Below are 24,287 nucleotides of genomic sequence, written 5' to 3' on the forward strand. Positions count from 1 at the left end.
AACATTCATTTAACAGTCGTACACTATAGCATTGCTGAAATGGGGCGTTCCTGTTGCTCTTTGTACAATCTGTCAGTTGTTGGGTTACGTCCTTTTCACCGAAGACGTGTAAAGTGAAAGGGATCGATTATGGTGCCCGGAAGCGCAAAGGAATTTCAAAAATCCCATTTTTAAACAAGAAAACCGAGCACCCTTTTAGTGTGTAGCAAATACCAAATTAAACATAGACATATGGTGTTTAGAAGTTTACCTATCAATCAAAAAGATTGATTATTGGCTCCAACTAAGTTGTAAACAACTTAAATTTTGAAGATAGACTATCTACAAGTGTTGCGTGATTATTTGATTGCTTGCAAGTGCACGACGTCAAGTTATAGTAAAATGTATTTTTGAGCACAAGTGTCGATCCCACGAGGAGTGTGTATAAAAATGTATATCAATTCTTGTAATTAAAATAGTCAAGACTTTATCCAGAAAAATCAATAAACAGATTGGTTTGTTTGAACAAACTAATTGATGACGAATAATTAATCTAATCACCAAGTTGAAGAATAACAATGAGAGAAAATATCCAGAGAAATGATTTCACCAAATTTCCACGACAATTATTCCCAGTTAAAATTATATTCCTGAATTCCTATTATTTAATTGCCAAGAACACTTAATTAATTTATTCCCCCTTTCTCAAGTGACGAATAACTGTAACAATCAAACTTCGATTCAATTATTCCTAATAAAAATCTACGTTTAATTGATAAATGCAACCAATGTTCTTACCTAAGCCTCGCTAAAGTTATACGCCTTCCGAACGATATAAACAATCAACAATGTGTCTCTAATGATCTATAATCCTAGTCCCTCTCCCGAGTTGTAGAATAAATCAGACAACATACAATTTATGGCCAGTAAATTGCAGTGAAATAAACACAGAGAAACACAATTAAATATGAAATGGAATTCAATCATATAAAATAACCACGTCGAATCATTGTGTCCACAAAGCTACTTCATTCTCTAGAATGGGAAATTAGTTCATCACGAAATCCAAACGAAAACAAGACATGTTCAACGTTTTAGACATCGCAACACAGTAAAATAAAGAAGCGGAAGAAAAAGATAACAAATCCGAAGTGTCGTCTCCGTCCCCAGATCCGTTGTTCTTCGTATTTGTGACTGTTCTTCGCACTCTGAATCTTCGTCTCGTGTATAGGTTTCGATCTCTCATCTCTTCCTCCAATGACGGCTGAATCTCTATTCTGACCTAGCGGCGCACATTTTATAACTTTTCTGGACGCTGCGCGCGTGGTTGTGCATGAAGTTGCGCGGTCGTGCGCGAGCTTCTGCCTGGTGGCTCATGTCTGCGCACGCGGTCGCGCGAGTTGGGGTGCTGTCGCGCGTGCCTCTCGGGACTTTATGTTCTTCTGTGCATGCGCGGTCGCGCATGATGTCGCGCGGTGGCACGCGAGCTACTGGTTCTCGCATGTATTGGTGTGCGCGCGCCTGCGCGTGATGTGGCGCGGTTACGCGCAAGCCTCTTTCCGATTCTATCATGTAAGTGCGCGCAGCTGCGCGTGAAGCGGCGCGGCCGCATGAGAACTTCTGTCGATCTTCTTGCGTATCATTGCGTGCGGCTGCGCGTGATCTCTGTCCGACAGTGTGTTGGTTGTGCACTTGTTTTCTTGGCTCACTTGGCTTCGTGTCCGCTCTTTTCTCCATTCCTGAAATGACAACAAAAACAAACCAAAAGCACATAATTCTGTTCGAAACAAGCATAATTCAAAATGAATTCTAATATAAATTAAGTGCAAATCTTGCATTTATCAAACCCCCCAAACTTGAACTTTTGCTAGTCCCGAGCAAAATAAAATAAAAGCAAATAATTAATGAAAATTAACGCTAACGACTATAATTATGGATATGCAAAAAGTGATATTGGCCTCCGACGTATCTAATTTCATGTGATTCTCGATTCCACTAGATTCACGTGTGTCTGTGATATGTCAATGTTTATTTACCCCATCGAATGCTCAAATAGAGTTGTAATGCCCATTCGCCATTCAGAATCAAGAAATCATCAGTTCAGATCAACTCACACTTCATTAAAATATAAATTCACCTTCACAGATCACATAGGACTTTATCGGTGATTATTTGGCTCAATAAATATTCAACAAAAATACACCAAAGATGAACTCACACCATGAGATGCTTGCATGCAAATGATTAACGTCTATACATGTTGACAATGTTTTTCAGGTATCCATAGGCTTGACTTGAACAACTTTTCTCCACTAGTATATTGAACAAATGTGACAAGGTTAATAGGTCTTGTAGGCTTGAAACGTTAGGCTACGGATCATGGCTACAATAAACGTATGGAGATCAAAATTTGAGAGAAATAACTGAATTTTCATAATTTTCATCCTCATTTCATTCACCATCACTTTATTGTTTTCTTCCCAATGATATCCTTCGTTTCCCAATTTTTTATTTTTCACCACTTTTGTTTGATTCATTCCTTTGATTGTTTTTCTTCTCCTTATTTTTGTCTATTTTCAACTCTTTTTTGCACACTTCAATTTTTTTCTTTTCAAGGAGTGTTTGAATCATTACAACACCCATGAACTTATTTCTCTCAAAATTAGGTAGGACAATAAGTGTATAAGCTTCATTAGATAGTTGTAGTGGAATTGTAGAATAGATACAAGTGGGGGTTATTGTGTGTCATTGACACACACCACTTGATTATTTAGTAGGCTCAAAATGGGAGACTAGGAATATTTCATTTTCGTTGGATAGGCTCGAAGGCTCAAAACGGCTCCAAAGATCACCTGAATCATTCCTATATCACATATTATCCGTGTTTCGCCTCGAAAAGTGTTCAAGCAAGTTCTAGACTTCCGTCAATCCATTAGTCAACTCATGCAAACCAGTCACATGCAATTTTCAATCAAAATGATATATGAAATAGGTGCACGAAGAAAAATTAAACATCTCAATTAACTCGAAGCTCAAATGGCTACAATTGACAGTAAAAAAAGAATACATGCCCAAAGATATTGTGTAAAAATTGCCTAGATAATTTCTATGTTTGCAAAAGTGTCAATCAATGTCATGCAAGAATCACCAAGAATCAGATCTCCATCGTCTATTTAGCATCACAGGCATGCAACTTGTCTCTACGCAACGATAGTATCAACAAACACGACAGCGCAAAATGATTGTGACTCCTAAGTTATCATGAACACATATATATACTTCAGGACCGCAATTCAATTTTCATCATCGGCTACATATATTACTTATCCATGACTCTTCCTAACAAATCTAGCATGCAATAAAAAATCAATTTAACTACTGAGCAATAAAAAAAATTCTAACAGGCAAGCAATTTCACCATCAACCTCCCAAACTTGAACTTTTGCTAGTCCCGAGCAAAATAAAATAAAAGCAAATAATTAAGAAAAGTTAATGCTAACGACTATAGTCATGGATATGCAAAAAGTGATATTGGCCTCCGACCTATCTAATTTCATGTGATTCTCGAATCCCCAAGAGTCACATGTGTGTGTGATATGTCAATGTTCGTTTACCCCATCGAATGCTCAAATAGAGTTGTAATGCCTATTCGCCTTACAGAATCAAGAAATCATCAGTTCAGTTCAACACACACTTCATTAAATATAAATTCACATTCACAGATCACATAGGAATTTATCAATGATTATTTGGCTCAATAAATATTCAACAAAAATAAACCAAAGATGAAATCACACGATGAGATGCTTGCATGAAAATGATTAAAGTCTATACGTGTTGACAATGTTTTTCAGGTATCCATAGGCTTGACTTGAACAACTTTTCTCCACTAGTATATTGGATAAATGTGACAAGGTTAATAGGTCTAGTAGGCTTGTAACGTTAGGCTACGGCTCATGGCTACAATAAAGGTATGGAGATCAAAATTTGAGAGAAATAACTGAATTTTCATAATTTTCATCCTCATTTCATTCACCATCACTTTATTGTTTTCTTACCAATCATATCCTTCGTTTCCCAATTTTTTCTTTTTCACCACTTTTGTTTGATTCATTCCTTTGATTGTTTTTCTTCTCCTTATTTTTGTCTATTTTCAACTTTTTCTTTTTCTTTTCAAGGAGTGTTTGAATCATTACAACAACCATGAACTTATTTCTCTCAAAATTATGTAGGACAATAAGTGTATAAGCTTCATTAGGTAGTTGTTGTGGGCTTGTAGAATAGATAAAATTGGGGGTTATTGTGTGTCATTAACACACACCATTTGATTCGTTAGTAGGATCAAAATGGGAGAGTAGGGATATTTCATTTTTATTTGGTAGGCTCGAAGGCTCAAAACGGCTCCAAAGATCGCCTAAATCATTCCTATGTCACATATTATCCGTATTTCGCCTCGAAAAATGTTCAAGCAAGTTCTAGACTTCCGTCAATCCATTAGTCAACTCATACAAACCAGTCACATGCAATTTTCAATCAAAATGATATATGAAATAGGTGCACGAAGAAAAATTAAGCATCTCAATTAACTCGAGCTCAAAAGGCTACAGTTGATAGTAAACAAAGAATACAGACCCAAAGATATTGTGAAAAAATTGCCTAGATCATTTCTATGTTTGCAAAAGTGTCAATCACTGTCATGCAAGAATCACCAAAAATCTGATCTCCATCGTCTATTTAGCATCACAGGCATGCAACTTGTCTCTAAGCAACGATAGTTTCAACAAACACGACAGTGCAAAATGATCGCGACTCCTAAGTTATCATGAACACATATATATACTTCAGGACCGCAATTCAATTTTCATCATCGGCCACACATTTTACTTATCCACGACTCTTCCTAACAAATCTAGCATGCAATAAAAAATCAATTTAACTACTGAGCAGTTAAAAAAAATAAAAATTCTAACTGGCAAGCAATTTCACCCCCCCCAAACTTAAAATATGAATTGTCCTCAATGTAAAGAAATAAAAACACGAAAACACATACCTCGCGCACGAGTGTCAGAACTCTGGGCTCGAGACATCGTTCGCAGCATCTTCAGCATCATCGTCCATGGGCTGCAGCGGTAGATCTGGTGGTGGGTAAAATTAACAACTAAGGGAGTAAAATAAACTAAAATAATTAAAACAAAACGAATGCTAAAAAAATATATATATTAAAATTGTGGGTTGCCTCCCACACAGCGCTTGGTTTAACGTCATCAGCCCGACTCTCACTAATCATGTTCATGGTGGGTCGTATGATATCTTGGAAGCCTTGAGTTCTACGCTTTGACCATCAACCTCCATGGTCAGTTTTCCTTCTCTCAAATCAATGACGACTCCAACAGTAGCAAAAAATGGTCGTCCTAAGATAGCACGAACATTCTGAATGTTCCCCATGTCAAGCACCACAAAATCTGCTAGAAGCCTTATTTTATCAATCTTAAGTTCAACATCTTCCACAATACCCAGTGGTGTCTTGACCGAATTATCCTCCATCTGCAAGCTTAGTCCAGTGGGCTTTATCTTGCTCAATCCAAGTTTCTCGTAAAGAGAACTTGGCATTATATTCACGCTCGCTCCTGAGTCACATATAGATTTTTCCACCAATTTACCGCCTATTTCACATGATATAACAAATTCCTCTGGATCTTGCAGCTTCTGGGGAAGATTTCTTGGTGTTCTTTCTGGAAATTCCACTTCTTGGTGATCTGCAGATTCAATATTAGTGTGTAGGTTCTTGAGATATTCAAGACCTTTTTTCTTTTGAAGTTCCGCTTGTAATTGTAAAAATCTTTGGGGGTAGGGAAGTAAAGAAATATCAAAGCTTTGATTTGAATCATACCTCTCATATTTCTTACCTCAGACTCTTTCGGTTGGATTTGTCTTTTCATCCCGAACAGGTGTAGGTTCAACCTCCTTCTCTTCTCTGCCTACCACACCAAACTCTTCATGCTGTACAAAATTGGCATTCACTTCTCTCAGATTTTTTTCTGCAGTCTTTTGAACTGTGCCTGACGGTTGATGTAACGTACCGTACTTTTCATACTCAAAATTTGCGGAAAAATTAAAAATTTTCTTGAATGTAAAAATAATTTTAATGTCTGCCATAAAATATCTCAACCAAGTCCCCCATAAGACATGGTTGTTCAAAATAACTACAATAAAAATTTGCTCACAAAATGTTTGCTCAAAGTATTCCCATCAAAATATGAAATCAGAGTAATTTAACTTTTGCATAAAACTTAAACATGGCGGTCCTCGGGTTTAGCCTCCCGCTCAGTCCAAGCCTGCCCTTTGGTCACCACCTCCTATCTCCTCATCAACATACTCACCTGCATCGATCAAGTCTAGTGACTCTAAAGAATCAACACGTATAAACTGGTAGTAACGAGTAGTACATAATAAAATCACATGCAACTTTAAAATAGGACATACATACTTAAAACTTGAACTTGCATAACGAAACTTGAACATACGTACATACATACTTAGACGTGCCATCAACATAAACTTTCTTAAACTTGCTTGCATACATGAACATACTTGAACATACATAACTTCATCATTTTGCGTAGAGGATGTTTCAAAGCAAGTGACCCATAACATAATAAATGCCTGATCAGACAAACCACAGTAGTGGGCCGACAGGGACGTATCCACTGCCACATACATGAGATCCTCGTTCATAATTTAACGGGCTGGTTGGTCCCCGTTCATAATTTAACGCTTTCCAACCTCGATCTAACCCGTTCATAATTTAACGGGCGGATTGGCCCCCGTTCATAATTTAACGCTTTCCAATCCTAAACATACTTTGGTCACAAGTGTAATGCCCGAAATTTAATCATTATAATCAGACGTTGATTATTAACATGATTGAGGTTATAAGAACTCAAATGACGAGGCCGGGCGTCGTGGCATGGTTAGCCAGGAATTTAAACAGAACCTTCGGCGCTCGAGCGGTAGAAAAGGACCGCCCGAGCGCCAATGCATCGCAAATTGATCTTTGGACAGAACGTGTGGCGCCCGAGCGGTAGAAATTGACCGCTCGAGCGCCAGGGAATTGTAAGATAAGTAACCGGGCAGAAGGTTCGGCGCCCGGGCGGTAATTCTTGACCGCCGGAGCGCTACCTGGAAATCATGAAGTGCGCCACTTGCTTTCATGCATGTCATAGATGTATATATATATATATATATACACACACGCAAATCCTTCAGAATATTCAGAAGGAAATCGAGAAGTTGGGGAAAGGCTTCGTTCTTGAGTTTTGGAAATTAAGTACGAGAAATCCGTCCGTCAGATTTTGAAGCTGACTTCGGTACCGTGTTTCTAGCAACGACAGCTACAACTGGACGTAAGTTTTGTTACGTTTAGACAAGATTTGAATTTATGATATTGTCAGAACTGAATATGAATCAGATATGATGTTTCTACGACCGTAGATATCGTATAATTGAAGTCAGAATGAAGAACAGATTGTTTATGTATTTGTTATAATTTTCGAAAAGATATTGACAGAGATTCGATATCAGATTTGTGCTATCGTTGAGATTATGAGTTATGTCAGTATTGATTATGAGTTCTGGTATTATATATGTGATGTTCAGATTGACGGGGTTATTCAGATTGTATTGTTATGCCGTCGAAACATCAGTATTGATTTAGATTGATCAGATATGATATTGATTGAGGTTCATTGTTATATTGTTGACTTGGATCAGATTGTATACCGAGTTGAGTATTGATCAGAACAGATTCTGAACTGAGATATATACTGATATTGTATTTATGTGATTTGTCATTATCAGATTGATATGGATAGATTTGAATACAGATCATCGTCTTCGTCAGACCAGGATGACAAAGGTATAATTCATGTGATATCTGGGAAGATACAACTCAAATCAGATCTCATTTGAGTTTCCCAATAAAATCACATACTTGATTATTGTTTATCTTCTTATATGATTGTGATTTGTTTATAGACTTTATATTCAAATCTTTTGAAATGAGCATGCTTTGTTTACAGATTGTTATACATTGCATTTGAGATAGGAAAGTTTGACAGATAGTCAGACTTCTAGACGTTCGGTGTATCTTACGTAGGAGCAGACACCCTCCTATTGTAGATTACTCGATACAGCTCAGACCGAAGTCTAGGAATAAGACGTACAGTCACCCCGATTGGAGGGTAGGTGACATCCATTGACGTCTTATTCACACCGGGATCCCTAGAGTTATAGTTGAGTCGAGTCTAGACATGATTTGACTAGAACTGCATGTGTTTATGGATATGGTTTCATAGACTATGAAACCCATGTGTATTGCTTTCAGTTATGACATCATGTTTATATGATTTGATTTAAATTGCATGTTTATCTGAATGGAGTTGCATGCTTATGTTGATTTGATTTCATAGATTATGAAATCTATTACTTTTGAATATGATCATGATAGCATGTTTTAAGATTTAGATTGTTTCTATACATGCTTACCATGTTTTATACTGGGATTTATTCTCACCGGAGTTATCCGGCTGTTGTCTTGTTTTGTATGTGTGCATGACAACAGGTGGGGCATGATCGGGGTCGAGAAGATGACGAGAGAAGACGAGTTTAGCGTGGTGATTCCGGACTTATTGTAGAGTAGGTGTTATTACTTGATTATAGTAGTTGAACCTTAGTTGAACTAGATAAATGTTGTACAAGATTTGTATTATTATACTGATTTGTATAATAGCATGATTCCATTACCTTCCGCATTGACACTTTAAAAAGAAAAATTTTTAGACCCTGTTTATCTTAATTGATAATTAAGTCCCAAAGATGATTAAGAAAAAGATCAGCGTCCGGGTCCCCACAACAGGTGGTATCAGAGCGAGGTTAGATCCTTTAGATTGAGATAGTCAGAGTTGATAGATCTTTTAGACTGAGATAGTAGAGAATGAGCGGGGTAGATTGAACTTTCTTCCTTGCATGTGATTGCTAGCATGAGATTTATTATAATGTTGAATTACATTATGGGTGCTAGCATGATTTATTGTTTTCCCTATTACATGTTGTTTGTATCTGAGTTGATTGCAGCATGTAATTGTTAAGCCTGAATCAGAACCGAGTCTGGATCAGAGGTATATGATCAGAGGAGGGCTGAGACAGATTGTATAGATTATGTACTAATCTGTTTGATTATCAGATATACCGCCTCGAAGAATTTCAGAAAAGGGCAGTACTTCGTCTGAACAGATAGATGCATCAGAAACTCAGCTAGAAGAAAAGATGAAAGAATTTCAGTTGTTACAGCCGCCGATTCTGAGTGGTACCGAGACATCTGAAGATTGTCAGAACTGGTTTGATGATATAGAAATACTGTTCGATTTACTTGATTGTACAGACGAACAGAGAGTTAAAATGGTGCCTTATCAGTTACGAGAAGCCGCCAGGAATTGGTGGATTACCAGTAGAAGAATGTGGGAACAAAGAGGTACAGTGATTTCGTGGGAAATATTCAGAACTGAATTCTATCGAAGATTTTTCTCAGCCTCGTACCGAGAGGACAAGAAAGCAGAGTTTGAAAATTTGAGCCAAGGTCAGTTGAATATTGATGAATATACCGCCAAATTCTCTACTTTACTGCATTTTGTTCCTCAGATAGCTGGAAATGATGAAGCTATAGTAAATCAGTACATCAGAGGGTTGAATTCGGAGGTAGTTGCATTTATGAATCTGCAGCGACCTTACCATTTTGCTGACATCCTGAGTAGAGCAAAGAGAGCTGAGGCGAGTCTGATTAGACAGCTATGGAGGTTGTGTGTGAAGCAACTCCAGACACAGCAATCCCCTCTTCGATTTGATCGAGGCAGTACGAGTGAAAAGCAAGATTTGCTGAAAGCTCGGAAGAAGCCATTCAAGAAGATGGGAAGTGGTTCATCTAGCTCTAGCGTTTCTGGTCCAAGCCATACTGAAGTGTATTGCAGGAGTTGCGGAGGGAGACATCCCACCGAGCAATGCCAAGGAGTGACTGGTAGATGCAATATTTGTGGACAGCCGGGACACTTTGCTAAAGTCTGTCCCCAGAAGCGTTTCCGAAGATTGTAGGGAACAGAGTTCAATTGAAAACACAGATCCAGAATTTACAACAGGTACTATTCTTTATGATTCTATTGCATATGTATTGATATATACTAATGCATTTGTTAAGAATATCTTTGACTGAGTTGCATGGAGATATGCTATATCTGTTGGGTTGGTTGTACTGTAGTATTGATGTCCTTGCTTGTTGAGGAAATGTTGATATCAGAGATTTCTGTATATATTATATACTACAGTAAGAGGAGAATGAAATAGGGATAGATTATGATGTACTTGTATTTTCTGATTTGAACGCATTATTGAGATGTATATGCTGAACAAGTACAGACATATTGTAGAATTTTTCCAGAAATGGTAAGAGTCAGTGCCGGGGTCCGGGTACCCTCTGTCTTTGCAAATTCACGAAAATTCGCTAACTTAATCTTTCACTCATTCAATCCAAGCATAAGAACCATGAACCAACACCCCTAGACTCATCCTAGGATGTTATTACATTGATTCACACCCGTAAAAACGCCCCAAACGTCCCTAAGCATCAACAATTAATTCCAACACAACAATAACTCGTAATTAGGCATCGTTTCGCTTCCTACGACTTCTATTACATCCCAAGCCAAACCCGACCCAAACGAACCACCAAATAACACCTAAATACATCTCGTAACATATATAAATGCAGTAGCACAAGCCCGGCGATGTCCAACGAAGCCTGCAACAAATAACTTCAAGAACACAATTTACATAAAAGTCGCAGCTTGAGCAGTCCCACGAAAAACGTCATAACTCACTCGGGTTTTGTCCACAAATCTCGAATTTTATATCAAATCGAAGGCATCAAAAAGTGCTACAATTTTCTAGTTGAAAGTTTTCTCAAAATCCCGACGGAAATATCGTGGTTTTCAACAGAACAGTAAGTTACGAGTTTTCAGATTTAAAAAGTTTTTCAAAACTCATTCAAACCATTTTCCGCTCAAACGACGAATGTCACACATGAGTTTTTACGCATAAAAATAACATAACACATAATATGACAAGATCGATGCAGAAATAACAGAATATACGTGCCTTTTGATATTTAAAATACCGTAACGACGATACCGAAGCGGGGATGGTGCGAGGGTCGATCCGGGACGAACGTGGCGGTAAAATCTTTTAATAAAATTCATGAAAGTTGCTGGAACTTTTCCGAGAGTGGGGCGGCTGCTCTTGGTTCTTAGAACCCTAGGATTTTCTCTTTTAAAAATATAAAATCTGAATGTGTGTTTTGGTGTGTGTAAAAATGTGTAAGTGTGTGTGAGTGTGTGTAACGTGTGTGAGTGAGTAATTAGGGGAACAATTTGCTTAATTAAATAATTAATCAAGCTATTTAAAATGCTAACTCCCTTAACAAGTCAATAAAATAGTAATTCACTACACACCCTTAATTAAATCCCTTAATTAAAATAACACACACAAAATGCTAACTTTAAAAGTTCAAACTTTTAAATCACTAGAAAGATAAATTTGGATTTAAAATACTAACAACTTAATAAGTTAGTTAAAATACCCCAATCTCAATTTAAAAATAAAATACCACGTTAAAATAGCCAAAATCGTCACCGGTCTTTTCCTCGCGATCCCGCATCGAATATTCGCTTGAATCATGAAACTCAAGAAAACATTTTAACGTGCATCGCATAAGCATAGTTAATTTAAAATGATGCAAATAAATAAATAATGAATTAAAACACAAATTAATGAAATAAACATGCATTAAAACTATTTAATAAAAATACATAAGGAATTTAATGAATTGCACACATGTGGTTCATGTAGACCTCAAATTTTCGGGACGTCACAATCTATCCCCCTTAATTTGAATTTCGTCCCCGAAATTCGCTTATCCTCGATAATCCAAAAATTAGATTCTTAATTCTAGTATCCCAACAATCCACGCTACCGCTGCGCTACTCTGATAAATTAAGCCTTATGTTGTCCTTACGTCTCTTCTATCCTAATTAAATTGCCTACCAAAAACCTCGTTTGCGAAATACAACTTAAACGAATTATGGTAACTTAGTTTACTTTACTACGACCTCGAATTCTGACTTTTCTCGTCGTTCCCAATATTAGAAATGGAGGTTCAAACTTATCGTATCTTACCTTCTTTATACTATACATGTAATGTCAACGACCTATTACATTAGCATTTATGCAGTTCAACTTAAGAACTCTTAGCACCAAAGGTTACTGATCAACTTCTATCCTCGGCAATACACTTAAAAGTTACACCTTATCTTAACTCCATAATAATATTAGCCCAATATCATTGAATCGAATCTTTATCTTACGACACCAACCTTACGTAATTTAGCTTTTTTTTTACAAGTACATCCCAATTACAAAATTGTTGCAAGTCTTAAATTTGAGTATTGTTAATCCATAAAACCCAAAATATCCGATACCAATCTTCTACCTGTTATATAAAATCTCTCTAACATCGATTACATGCTTAAACTATTCTCTTCCCAATTACAATAAAGTTGAGGCCTAGGACTCTGAACCTTTCTCATTGAAACAAATGTCGCATTCTTAAGTATCCTCAATGCTTAATTAATTCTAGCGTGTAAAACTTAATAAGTTATCCCATAGTAGCTTTAGACTAACTTTAATAAATCAACTTTACTTATAAATCATGGAGTTCTAGAATCCTCATGTCAAGATTTTAGATTTCTTATCCGATAAAAACCTTAATATTCGTCCATCGGTAACCCATGTTGAACACAAATAATTCCCTTTTGTTTTTATTTCACCCAAAGTTTTCGTATGAACACATACCCGATAAATTTGAAATTCAACCTTATGCAACCCAAATAGTTTTGGATAACATAATTCCCACAGACATATTCACATATTCCCAAGTTTCTTAATAATTTGCAAAGATTTCTCAAGACAAGATGTCTACCTCAATTCTTACATGCATCTATCGAGTAACCTAAAATCAATCATACCCAACTTTCTAGAAAAATCAAATTCCAACGAAAGTACCTCAACTTACGTGCCCAACAATTCGTTATCTCGATGTCTACTCTTATAACTTAACTAACTGATCAACTTTACCTTAAATCATCATCACGTTAAATTCTTAATTTGCCACAACGTTATTTCACTAAAGCTTAAATTTTCAAGCTCGAGATTGATTCATCCTACAATATCCTTGATTAACATTCTTTATAACATTATAACTCAGATTATTTCAAGGTTCGAACTATCTTTCCAAGCCTAAGTCAGCGAGAGCTCATATCCTTTAAACCATTCAATGCTCACTTATCACTAAACTAGTCTCAAATTTCTTAAAAATTGCAAAATAAATTCCTAATTTCCTCAATAATTACTCAACCTTGTCCATAATTTTCGAAAATCCTATAATCACCCATAAGTTCTTGGCGTTCCTAATTCCATATTATAGATTTCTCGTAACATAAAGTTCGATAATTTTAACCTTATTAAACCAAAAATCAATTCTATAACCTCGAAAGCTACTGATCTTACTCAAATGTTCCTCAAAAGTTCGAACTTAATCTCCAAAAATTTCGAAATTTGTAATTTGTTACTTAAAGTTCTCAAAAATTATAATTTTGGCCCTACAATTCTTCGAATTTTGCATTTTAGGTCCCCATAAAATTTTCGATTTTAGCCTCATTAAACCTTAAAATTCTCGAAACTCGGAATTCTATCCCAAGAATTCGGTAAATTCGAAAGTAGCCCCATATATTTTCTTTTTTTTTTTTTTGCACTTAAGTCCTCAATTACTGGTTATTACTATTAGATCCTTAAAATTCTCCATGCATGCCATTCAATCCTTATAACTAACCTTACATTTCCATCAATACTAAAAATCCCAAATTATACATAATTTTTTTTTTAATACTTCTAAAGGTCGTCACAAGATTTCGGATCATTAACCCTTAAACGAAATTTTCAAAACTTAACTCAACTAGTAACCTCGAATCAACATCAGTATAAAATATATATATATATATATATATATCTCCTTCCCGAAAGCATTCAGAATTTTCATACTAACTTATGACTCAAAGAGTAGAACATCAGTGCTTATTAACCAAAAATCAATATGCTCAAATCGTTATCAATATTTCGTAGCACCCAAAAGTCAAATTCTTAATCATATCCAATACCACAAAACCAACATGCATGAAAATCATATAGTTTGCTTTTCATGTGTAATATGCATAAAAACTTTAAAGATCCAAACTCAAACCACAACAACTGATAAATATGCACTCTCAACGTATGTCATACAAACATACAACTGATAGCATTAAAAACATGCACATACTGAAATCATGACTTGATGCTTACTACATAAAATAATTTAAAACTTTAAAACTTACAGACTTGAGGTGTGACTTCGTGAGCTTCTTGCGACTGGCAGTAGGCATAAACCTTTACAAGAACCTGGCTCTAATACCAACTATAACGTACCGTACTTTTCATACTCAAAATTTACGAAAAAATTAAAAGTTTTCTTTAATGTAAAATTACTTTCAATGTCTGCCATAAAATATCTCAACCAAGTCCCCCATAAGACATGGTTGTTCAAAATAACTACAATAAAAATTTGCTCACAAAATGTTTGCTCAAAGTATTCCCATCAAAATATGAAATCAGAGTAATTTAACTTTTGCATAAAACTTAAACATGGCGGTCCTCGGGTTTAGCCTCCCGCTCAGTCCAAGCCTGCCCTTTGGTCACCACCTCCTGTCTCCTCATCAACATACTCACCTGCATCGATCAATTCTAGTGAGTCTAAAGACTCAACACGTATAAACTGGTAGTAACGAGTAGTACATAATAAAATCACATACAACTTTCAATTAGGACATACATACTTAAAACTTGAACTTGCATAACGAAACTTGAACATACGTACATACATATTTAGACGTGCCATCAACATAAACTTTCTTAAATGTGCTTGCATACATGAACATACTTGAACATACATAACTTCATCATTTTGCGTAGAGGATGTTTCAAAGCAAGTGACCCATAATATAATAAATGCCTGATCAGACAAACCACAGTAGTGGGCCGACAGAGACGTATCCACTGCCACATACATGAGATCCCCGTGCATAATTTAACGGGCTGGTTGGTCTCCGTTCATAATTTAACGCTTTCCAACCTCGATCTAACCCGTTCATAATTTAACGGGCGGATTGGTCCCCGTTCATAATTTAACGCTTTCCAATCCTAAACATACTTTGGTCACAAGACATTTAGCATACCTCCAAAACTTAAAATATTTTCTTTGCACGTCATCATACTTACTTACTTGGCGTTGAGGGATTCGTTGGACTTCGACTGGGGCCTTTGCTGCACATACTAACATGAATTTTTAAATACTTAACTTGCATGTCTTAGACGTAGGTACTCGAGCTCACCACCAAAGTGAATAAGTAGCTTACGACATTCTAGTTCGCTCAGGACTTGACCTCGCATAATCATCGTACTAAACCATGGCATAAAACCACAAAACAAATCCTATATTTTACATAAATAAATTTTAACCAAGGTGCTAAACCATGATATAAAACCCCGAAGCAAATCCTAAAAAAAAAAAATTTAAATTTTTTTTTAAAAGGTAAAAAAAAAAAAATTTTAAAAGGGTGTACACGGACCCCGTGTCGGGGTCCGTGTACGGTTCCGGGTAGACTCTGGAAATTCGTATTTTTGCAGGAAAAAGGAAACGGACTCCGTGCCGGAGTCCGCACGGAGTCCGGGAAGGGGTCCGGGTACCCTCTGTCTTTGCAAATTCACGAAAATTCGCTAACTTAATCCTTCACTCATTCAATCCAAGCATAAAGACCATGAACCAACACCCCTAGACTCATCCTAGGATGTTATTACATTGATTCAAACCCGTAAAAACGCCCCAAACGTCCCTAAGCATCAACAATTAATTCCAGCACAACAATAACTCGTAATTAGGCATCGTTTCGCTTCCTACGACTTCTATTACATCCCAAGCCAAACCCAACCCAAACGAACTACCAAATAACACCTAAATACATCTCGTAAAATATATAAATGCAGTAGCACAAGCCCGGCGATGTCCAACGAAGCCTGCAACAAATAACTTCAAGAACACAATTTACATAAAAGTCGCAGCTTGAGCAGTCCCACGAAAAACGTCATAACTCACTCGATTTTTGTCCAAATATCTCGAATTTTATATCAAATCGAAGGCATCAAAAATTTCTACAATTTTCTAGTTGAAATTTTTCTCAAAATCCCGACGGAAATATCGCAGTTTTCAACAGAACAGTAAGTTACGAGTTTTCAGATTTAAAAAGTATTTCAAAACGCATTCAAACCATTTTCCGCTCAAACGACGAATGTCACACATGAGTTTTTACGCATAAAAATAACATAACACATAATATGACAAGATCGATGCAGAAAGAACAGAATATACGTGCCTTTTGATATTTAAAATACCGTAACGACGATACCGAAGCGGAGATGACGTGAGGGTCGATCAGGGACGAACGTGGCGCTAAAATCTTGTAATAAAATTCATGAAAGTTGCTGGAACTTTTCAGAGAGTGGGGCGGCTGCTCTTGGTTCTTAGAACCCTAGGATTTTCTCTTTTAAAAATATAAAATATGAATGTGTGTGTTTTGGTGTATGTAAAAACGTGTAAGTGTGTGTGAGTGAGTAATTAGGGGAACAATTTGCTTAATTAAATAATTAATCAAGCTATTTAAAATGCTAAATCCCTTAAGAAGTCAATAAAATAGTAATTCACTACACACCCTTAATTAAATCCCTTAATTAAAATAACACACACAAAATGCTAACTTTAAAAGTTCAAACTTTTAAATCACTAGATAGATAAATTTGGATTTAAAATACTAACAACTTAATAAGTTAGTTAAAATACCCCAACCTCAACTTAAAAAAAAATACCACGTTAAAATTGCCAAAATCGTCACTGGTCTTTTCCTCGCGATTCCGCATCGAATATTCGCCTGAATCATGAAACTCAAGAAAGCATTTTAACGTGCATCGCATAAGCATAGTTAATTTAAAATGATGCAAATAAATAAATAATGAATTAAAACACAAATTAATGAAATAAACATGCATTAAAACCATTTAATAAAAATACATAAGGAATTTAATGAATTGCACACATGTGGTTCATGTAGACCTCAAATTTTCGGGACGTCACAGTTGAGACATGAGTTGCTTCGTTATCTGCCCCACTTGCGATTCAAAGATTTTCAAGGTAGCACCAATACTTGCCATGTGGGTCTCTAGGTTGTCAAGCATAGACTTAGTCCTAGCTATCCTCTTACAAGATTCAGTAACGAATGTCCCAACCAAGTCCTCAAATGATGGCTTCCCTTCCCCATTTTATGTATTGAACTGGAGGATTCAATACATTCTTAGTATTCGTGTATGAAAAATTTTCATGGTTTCTCAAACCAGGATGATAAGTGTTAGGGGGAGGGTTACCTCGATATCCTCCATAGCCTCCAAAATTTTTGTTGCTGATGTATTGAACTTCTTCAGGAGATTGTGATTCTTCATCAACAAACGATGGTCCCTCAGTGTTTGATGTACTCACTTTATTCATGGTTGCTATCTGTGTAGTCAACGCTGAGACTTGCGCTGTGAGTGATGTGATAGGATCCACGTCATAAACTCTAGCTGTCCTCTTTACTCCTGACCTTTCAGACGGCCATTGGTAGCTATTAATAGTCATCTGCTCAAGCAAATCATAGGCTTGAGCAGGAGACTTGGCAAAGATTGTGCCACCTGCCGATGCATCCACTGTTGTTCGTGTCTGACCATTCAACCCGTTATAGAATAGCTCAATCTGTACCCAATTTTCAAAGCCATGATTCGGGCACCTACACAAAAACTCCTTATACCTCTCCCATGCCTCGTAGAGCTGCTCAAAGTCAGTATGCCTGAACGTACTGATCTCAGTCTTCAACTGTGCGGACTTTGCAGAGAGAAAATATTTAGACAGAAATTTCATTGCCAACTCTTGCCACGTTGTGATGCTCCCTAGCGGCAATGATTGGAGCCATCCTCTAGCTTGGCCCCTAAGAGAAAAAGGAAACAAGCGCAGTCGATTAATATCATCAGAAACACCATTTATTTTTACCGTGTCCGTGATCTCCAAGAATGTTTTGACATGTAGATGAGGATCTGCAGTAGTGGCTCCCCCAAACCGGTTCTGTTGAACCATGTTTATCAATGCGGGCTTAAGCTCGAAATTGTTGGCGTTGATGGTTCCTCGAGCAATGCCAGAATAGTGCGCGTTGATCACTGGTCGGAAATGATCTATGATTGGTATAGCCTCAGGCGGCATCTGTCGGTCATTCTCTCTGTTATCAGCCATCGCTTTGATTTCTTCCCTTCTCGCTTTTCTTAGTCTTCTCGCAGTTCGTTCGATTTCTGGATTAAAAATAAGCGAGTCTGAGTTTTACGATCTTAGCTTGCACTGTCAAACAGAAAAAAAATGAACAACCCAATAAATAAATAAAAAATAAAAATAAAAATAAAGCTCTAAATTAAAATCTAGACTAATTGATAACAATACTGATATAAATTCAAATTTGACACTCCCCGGCAACGGCGCCAAAAACTTGTTGCGTGATTTTTTGATTGCTCGCAAGTGCACGACGTCAAGTTATAGTAAAATATATTTTTGAGCACAAGTGTCGATCCCACGAGGAGTGTGTATAAAAATGTATATCAGTTATTGTAATTAAAATAGTCATGAATTTATCTAGAAAAATCAATAAACAGATTGGTTTGTTTGAACGAACTAATTGATGACAAATAATTAATCTAACCACCGAGTTGAAGAATAACAATGAGAGAAAATATCTAAAGAAATGATTTCACCAAGTTTCCACGACAATTATTCCCAGTTAAAATTATATTCCTGAATTCCTATTATTTAATGGCCAAGAACAGTTAATTAATTTATTCCCTTTTTCTTAAGTGACGAATAACTGTAACAATCAAACTTCGATTCAATTATTCCTAAAAAAAATCTACGTTTAATTTATAAATACAACCAATGTTCTTACCTAAGCCTCACTAAAGTTATACGCATTCCGAACTATATAAACAATCAACGATGTGTCTCTAATGATCTATAATCCTAGTCCCTCTCCCGAGTTGTAGAATAAATCAGACAACATACAATTTATGGCAGTAAATTGCAGTGAAATAAACACAGAGAAATACAATTAAATATAAAATGGAATTCAATCATATAAAATAACCACGTCAAATCATCGTGTCCACAAAGCTACATCATTCTTTATAATGGGAAATTAATTCTGTGAGAACCGATTTTTCCCATATGATTAGGAAAGTGTAGGATTTGATTTTTTTGTATATTATATTGAGATATGCACCTTGGGAGATTAATGGTTGGGAATATTTAAGTCAATATATAAAATCTAGACTTGTGCATGCAAATTTCGAAATTTGTGGGGAAATAATACAAGATCATGAAAGACTTGTGCAAGACTTAAGAATTTAGACATAATATTACTTAGGATTTTCGAAAATCCTCCTAGAATATATGCCTAGATGTTGTGAGGCATGGATACAAGGAAGCATACAAGGTAAATTGGAAATAATCATCAAACTTGTGCACAAAGAAAGAAATCCTTACCCTAGCCACCATATTTTCGAAATTATGGAGGATTTTGAGATCAAGAACGAATCTAACAACCTAGGTAACTCAATTTTCGAAAAAGGGCAAGGATATTGGAGCCAAAATTGTGAGATTGAGCATGATTTTTGGTAGGATTTTAGTACCAAAATTAGCTCCACCCTTCTCCCCTATAAATAGTCCACCATACCTAGCATTCTCTACCCCATAATTTCGAGACTCTTGGATGCAATTTTCGAAATTCCAGCAGCTTTCACTAGCCAAAACCCTGCACAAAATCGTCCAAGAAATCGAATCAAAGCGCCGTCCGAGCAAGAACGAGAAGCGATCCATTCCCGAAACCAAGCCACCACGTTTTAACATCCACAATTATTGTAAGTGGGCTTGTTTTTAACTTAAAGTTTCGGATTTTATACATATATGATTTTCGGTTTTTGATAAAAACTTTGGTCGAGTACAATTATTTTCCTACTCCTTCTTGTGTTGTGTCATTCGGTTTTAAGCACTGTGAGGAGTCGACTGTATATGGGTGTAAATCCCAACCATGACGTACCCTTACGCGGTCGGGGATATAACTGGCATACGGCCTCGCCCCCTTAGAGGAGTAAAAATTAGGGACTGACGTCAGTAAACCATAGAAAGTTAGATAAATCACAGTGGCTAGTAAAGTTTATGCATGTGTTATGAAGTACGTATGAACTCATAATTATGATTCGAAATTTATGCATGTTGTCTTTATTGTGCTCGATTTTCCCCCGCTTGCTGAGTATTCCCAAATACTCACCCTCTTACAACCCTCCCCAGATAAGTCCGAAGAACAGATTGAGGAGGAAGAGTCCGAGCAGTTTTGGGGATGGTGAATGCTCAAGGAAATTGATTATGTTTAAGTTATTATTATTTAGATTAACGTTTCCGCATTAAAACTTTGTCGTCTTATTTATTTCGGTAATTGTAAAGACAAAGGCTTATTTCGTTGAAATTATGAATGATAAACTGGTTTCGGTTTACACTGTGCTACGAAAGGCTTGTTGTTTCGATTGTGTGGTTGTTAAACAACGCCGGTGTCAAATCCCGAGTTTTGGGGCATGACAAGTTCATCACGAAATCCAAACGAAAACAAGACATGTTAAACGTTTTAGACATCGCAACACAGTAAAATAAAGAAGCGGAAGAAAAGATAACAAATCCGAAATGTCGTCTCCGTCCCCAGATCCGTTGTTCTTCGTATTTCTGATTGTTCTTCGCACTCTGAATCTTCGTCTCGTGTATGCGTTCCGATCTCTCGTCTCTTTCTCCAATGACAGCTTAATCTCCATTCTGACCTAGCGGCGCGCATTTTATAACTTTTCTGGATGCTGCGCGCACGGTTGCGCATGAAGTCGCGCGGTCGTGCGCGAGCTTCTGCCTGGTGGCTCATGTCTGCGCGCGCGTGGTCGTGCGAGTTGTGCTGCTGCCGCGCCTGCCTCTCGGGACTTTATGTTCTTCTGTGCGCGCGCGGTTGCGCATGGTGTCACGCGGTGGCGCACGAGCTACTAGTTCTCGCATGTATTGGTGCGCGTGTGCCTGCGCGTGATGTGGCGTGGTTGCGCGCAAGTCTTTGGCCGATTCTGTCATGTAAGTGCGCGCGGCTGCGCGTGAAGCGGCACGGCCGTGCGAGAACTTCTATCGATCTTCTTCCATATCATTGCGTGCGGCTGCACGTGATCTCTGTCCGACAGTGTGTTGGTTGTGCACTTGTTTTCTTGGCTCACTTGGCTTCGTGTCCGCTATTTTCTCCATTCCTGAAATGACAACAAAAACAAAACAAAAGCGCATAATTCTGTTCGAAACAAGCATAATTCAAAATGGATTCTAATATAAATTAAGTGCAAATCTTGCACTTATCAACAAGTTTCCCTTGAGCACTCTTTGCTCAAATTTCTTCTTTCCTTCAAATTAGGTCAAACATTAACTAGGAAGATCCACTCTAATTTTACACTAGAAAAATTAGAGCATTTTTCTTTGAGAAGTGTATATTTTCTTCAAAAAAAGTGAAGCAAAAATTGGAGAGGAATTTTAAGAAAAAATTTCGGCCGACCAAAGTATTTTGAGGACATAAGTGTTTTTAGGAGATAAGGATGAGTTATCTTTGTGCTTGACAAAACAAAAAGTGTATGGGCATGTCATGCCTTTATTGAAAAAGTAGTGAAACGTCTGCTATTCGTTTTCTTAAAACGTGCTAGAAATTTTATTTTTTAAAAAACATCACTTAGCATCAGCCGAAGCATAAAATATTTTTGACATCATTCTAAAAATAAACATCCAACTGCCATTTAAATAAATAAAAGACGTAAAAATATCTTCAACATTACTTAAAATCATAAATAATAACTAGTGCGGAAAACTAGCGTCGGTCCTCGGGTTATGTGCACCTTCAGTCCAGCAAGTCACTCGTCAAGACCTCCAATATCATTGCTATTTATATCACCTGCATCAACACACCTAGTGAGTCTAAAGACTCAACACGTCATATTCTTGATAACGAGTAATACATAATACAGTTAACATATGACAGTGAAAAATACTTGTACTTAAAATATCATTTTCATGAAAATACGTAAACTTTAAACAAAAACATTTTTCATAAACTTTTCATAATGCATAAACTTTAAACATAAACATTTTCACATAAATGTAAACATATTCATATTCGTATCCATATTCATGTCCACAAATTCATATCATCATATTCATATTCATATCATCCTCAACATATTCGTATCATCATTAACATATACGTAGTCCTTTTTTCCTTTCGTTGAATTCAGATCGTTAATTGTGACTTTCGTGTTCATCTACGTCTACGTCTACGTGTTGGGCGATGGATCCATCTACATGTAACCACAGTACTGGGCGACGGGGACACCAGCGACACTCTCACCCGTCAACTGGGCCTTGGCCTTACGTATTAACATATCATCGTATACATCTACATATCTGTATCCAAGGAAACACGATCGTCGGGCTCCCACTGGGACCATAACCCTCACGAAATTTCCAACATATCATCGTACGTATTAGTCACAATTACTTCACTTCCTTCAACGTTTCATATTCTCATCACTTTAAAAAAAATTAAACATGCGTATAACGTCTTTCTTTTAAACCAAGCATGCAACATATCTTTTAAATGTCCATAATTAAACCATAAAATCCATAAACGTTTTAAAAATAACATTTTAACATATAAATAACCATGAATATTTAAAATAACATTTTAGCATAAACATTTGAAATAAATCTTTCGTCATAATCCCTAAATATATAAAATTCCATCAACATTTAAAATAATCATATAAAACCCCATAAACATACATAACCATTGAAAATAATCATATTAGCACATAAAACAGCATTTCGGGCACTGCAATGACGTTTACTAATTTTTAGGTGTAAAAAGATCGATTTACCCCTGGACGTAAAATTTCACGTTTTCGACATTTTCTTAATAACATTGACTCTAACATGTCCCAAATAATCATTTAAGCCTACCTGAATTTTCTCATATTTTTATTTGACTTAAATCGATGACTTTTAATTTATTCTTTAAATAAGTCGTATTACTGCGTTTTAATCCCGAATTAAACCAAACCTTAATATAAAATTCCCAAATTTAAAACTTAGGCTTCTAATAATTATTTAAGCTTAAACCTAAATTTTCATAATTTTACAAAGCCTAAAACTAGACTTTTCAATTAACTCGTTAATTAGCGTTTCGTGCGGCGATTAAGTCCCGAATAAATCCAAAACTCATTATTTTGATCCCAAATTTTTAACATAACATGTTTAAGATTTATTATACCCTTCCAAGTCATGAGCCACACCCGTGGACCCATGGATTCATTTTTTGTTCTTAAAATCTCGTTTTTGACACGTTATCGAACCACCCGAGCCATCTCTCGATTTACTCGAGTTACCCCCGAACCATGTTGATACAAAACTTGACTAACATCTTAAAGTACCCTACTGGACCCTTAGACCACTAAGAAACCTTCCTAAACAACAAAACCGAAGCCCCCAAATCCCTGACATAAGCTGGCCGAGAGTTTCATAAGGACTAGGACTTTTGATCTAGCTTCTAGGACTCTACCAACGAACCCAACCACTGAACCCACCTGATGTGCACCCTCTAAGGACCCTAAGGACACCCCATGACCCAGCCCAGGCCCTCTGTACCGAGCCCACAAGTCTGCGCAAGAGACAGAACCAGTGCGCCCCTCCCAGATTCTCTCGGGTAGGAGTCCTTGCTGTCAAGGACTCCTCCCAAGCCCCTTAGCTCGAGTCCCAGCATGGCTAGGACTCTACCCTGGACTCCCCCACGACCCTGGCTAGCCCCTGGACAGGAGCCGCACCAAGCCGAGCGGTGAAGATCAAAAACCGAACCCCTCATGATAAATTTTTGCACAGTAAAGTGTTT

This window comes from Primulina eburnea, chromosome 11 (assembly GCF_022965805.1).
Source record: "Primulina eburnea isolate SZY01 chromosome 11, ASM2296580v1, whole genome shotgun sequence".
In the NCBI taxonomy this organism is placed as follows: domain Eukaryota; kingdom Viridiplantae; phylum Streptophyta; class Magnoliopsida; order Lamiales; family Gesneriaceae; genus Primulina; species Primulina eburnea.